The 3,502-nt window shown below is 41.9% G+C and overlaps 1 non-coding gene across 1 annotated transcript; it reads left to right on the plus strand.

The window, feature by feature from the left end:
* Positions 1-319: 319 nt before the first annotated feature.
* LOC112447665 (U6 spliceosomal RNA) lies at positions 320-423 on the plus strand. The gene has a single exon (XR_003035843.1). It is a non-coding gene; the product is annotated as a U6 spliceosomal RNA (small nuclear RNA).
* Positions 424-3,502: the final 3,079 nt, after the last annotated feature.

The raw sequence follows: 3,502 nt of genomic DNA on the forward strand, positions 1-3,502 counted from the left end.
GTTTTTTACCCATATGTCCGCCAATATATGGCCCCCTTTCAATATCAAGTCTTCTTTTGAGCTGCCTGTGTGAAGAAATAGGGGTGATCCCACATGGAAAAGACGGAAACTGGCACTGAGTTCCAGCTGCCAGATTGCCAGTTGAGACTCAGACCAATAAAGGACATTGCCTTTGGTAGGATGGAGAGAAACCAGAATACAGTATGGAAAAACACTTGTACCGTTTGACTAAGATCCAAATAGTATTTGTGGACAGTGAGTTGCAAGTAAAATCTATTCCTCTCAAAGGTTATTATTTAGACAATAAAACAGTATCTCCGTGCTCACTCCGGCAGCACATATACTAAAATTGGAACGACACAGAGATTAGCATGGCCCCTGCGCAAGGATGACATGCAAATTCGTGAAGCATTCCATATTTTTAAGGCTACAGTCATCAAAACAGTATGGTACTGGCACAAAGACAGAAATATTGATCAATGGAACAAAACAGAAAGCCCAGAGATAAATCCACGCACCTATGGATACCTTATCTTTGACAAAGGAGGCAAGAATATACAATGGAGAAAAAACAATCTCTTTAACAAGTGGTGCTGGGAAAATTAGTCAACCACTTGTAAAAGAATGAAACTAGAACACTTTCTAACACCATACACAAAAATAAACTCAAAATGGATTAAAGATCTAAACGTAAGACCAGAAACTATAAAACTCCTAGAGGAAAACATAGGCAAAACACTCTCTGACATACATCACAGCAGGGTCCTCTATGACCCACCTCCCAGAATAATGGAAGTAAAAGCAAAAATAAACAAATGGGACCTAATTAAACTTAAAAGCTTTTGTACAACGAAGGAAACTATAAGCAAGATGAAAAGACAGCCTTCAGAATGGGAGGAAATAATAGCAAATGAAGCAACTGACAAAGAATTAATCTCAAAAATATACAAGCAATTCCTGAAGCTCAATTCCAGAAAAATAAACGACCCAATCAAAAAATGGGCCAAAGAGCTAAACAGACATTTCTCCAAAGAAGACATACAGATGGATAACAAACACATGAAAAGATGCTCAACATCACTCATTATCAGAGAAATGCAAATCAAAACCACAATGAGGTACCATCTCACGCTGGTCAGAATGGCTGCTATCAAAAAATCTACAAACAATAAATGCTGGAGAGGGTGCAGAGAAAAGGGAACCCTCTTACACTGTTGGTGGGAATGCAAACTAGTACAGCCACTATGGAGAACAGTGTGGAGATTCCTTAAAAAACTGGAAACAGAACTGCCATATGACCCAGCAATCCCACTGCTAGGCATACACACTGAGGAAACCAGAATTGAAAGAGACACGTGTACCCCAGTGTTCATTGCAGCACTGTTTACAATAGCCAGGACATGGAAGTAGCCTAGATGTCCAGTGGCCAATGAATGGATAAGAAAGCTGTGGTACATGTACACAATGGAATATTACTCAGCCATTAAAAAGAATGCGTGTGAATCAGTTCTAATGAGGTGGATGAAACTGGAGCCTATTATACAGAGTGAAGTAAGTCAGAAAGAAAAACACCAATACAGTTTCAGTTCAGTTCAGTTCAGTCGCTCAGTCATGTCTGACTCTTTGCAACCCCATGAATTGCAGCACACCAGGCCTCCCTATCCATCACCAGCTCCCCAAATTCACCTGAACTCATGTGCATCAAGTTGGTGATGCCATCCAGCCATCTCATCCTCTGTCGTCCCCTTTTCCTCCTGCCCCTAATCCCTCCTAGCATCAGAGTCTTTTCCAATGAGTCAACTCTTTGCATGAGGTGGCCAAAGTATTGGAGTTTCAGCCTCAGCATCAGTCCTTCCAATGAACACCAGGACTGGTCTCCTTTAGGATGGACTGGTTGGATCTCCTTGCAGTCCCAGGGACTCTCAAGAGTCTTCTCCAACACTACAGTTCAAAAGCATCATGCATCTATATGGAATTTGGAAAGATGGTAATGATGACCCTATATGTCAGACAGCAAAAGAGACACAGATGTATAGAACAGTCTTTTGGACTCTGTGGGAGAAGGCGAGGGTGGGATGATTTGAGAGAATAGCATTGAAACATGTATTTTATCATATGTGAAACATCTCCGGTCCAGGTTCGATGCATGAGACAGGGTGCTCAGGGCTGGTGCACTGGGATGACCCAGAGGGATGGGATGGGGAGGGAGGTGGGAAAGGGGTTCAGGATGGGGAGCACATGTACACCCATGGCTGATTCATGTCAATGTATGGCAAAAATCACTACAATACTGTAAAGTAATTAGCCTCCAATTAAAATAAATAGATTAATTTAAAAAAAAATCTCCATAATCGTCAGTGACACAGCAGTGGGGGAGATTAAGGTACACTATTACTTTGCTGATGAATCATAGGCAGGAAGAGGATGGGATGCACCAAAAGGCTAAGGGAGTTAAATAGAGGCAAGGGCTGAGGGAAACCAACAAGGATGATGCAGCACCTGAGTTCAAAAAAATGGTACCACTCTTAGCTTTGAAAGGTCAAGGGAAGAAAAGAACTACAGGAGTTTGGAGGAAGAAATATAGTAAGGAATTCAGAAAATAAACTCTGATCTTACTCTCTGATTTCTTGCTGGCATCTCTCATTAACTCACTTTATTAATCAGTAAAGGCATCCTCTCAGGACACAAAGCAGGATGGAGAAGGGTAGAGGGCACTCTGGAGAGGCAAAGGGAAAAATAACAAATAGCTTGCCTATGGGGAAGCAAAAGAATAGAGCTAAAGGACAACGGAATTATCAATGAGAAGCTGTGAATTTTGTTATCAGCTCTGCCATTTACTTATTGCTTGGCTTTGGGAAACCACGCCATCCTCTGAGCCTCAGTTGCTAGCTATAGCATGGGAAGACAGCCTTTGGCCTGTGAGGCCACTGAAGGGAGGGGTCATTATAAAAATCCATTAACAACACAGTTGGCATTTAATCCAATTTATTTTGCATGGGATGACTATACTTTGCCATGGTAAGATCCTCAGTTTCTGTCTTCGGCTTTAGAACAAAGCAGAAATAACCAGCTCATGACGACATCATATGAGTCTTTTCATCTTCACTTTAAGGTGCACTCTGCAAGGTCCCCCTTTAATTCAACATGAAAAGGAGGGAGGCCACACTGAGTCATTAGTAGAGGAGAACTTGGGGGGTCAGTTCCAGCTGTGCCGCCTTGTCTGCTCTGATGCACGTGGAAATGGTCTTCGGATTGGGAGCAACACATATCTCTTGGCACCATTGAGGTTGAGAAAGGAGGAAGCCACGGGTAAGTATTCTGTATATTTGTTAACATTTAGCCAGTAGTTGGCCCCTATCTCTAGAAATTAAAAATACCTTATCTTCCATACTTCAGTGCTGTAGATACCTACTAGAATATGTACTCATCCTATGACTCTTCTGTGAAAATTCCCTGGAAAGTTCCAGCATTCTTGTTGTTTTTACGGAGTTGAACTTGAGCT

The sequence above is a fragment of the Bos taurus genome, chromosome 7, assembly GCF_002263795.3.
Source record: "Bos taurus isolate L1 Dominette 01449 registration number 42190680 breed Hereford chromosome 7, ARS-UCD2.0, whole genome shotgun sequence".
NCBI classification, from domain to species: domain Eukaryota; kingdom Metazoa; phylum Chordata; class Mammalia; order Artiodactyla; family Bovidae; genus Bos; species Bos taurus.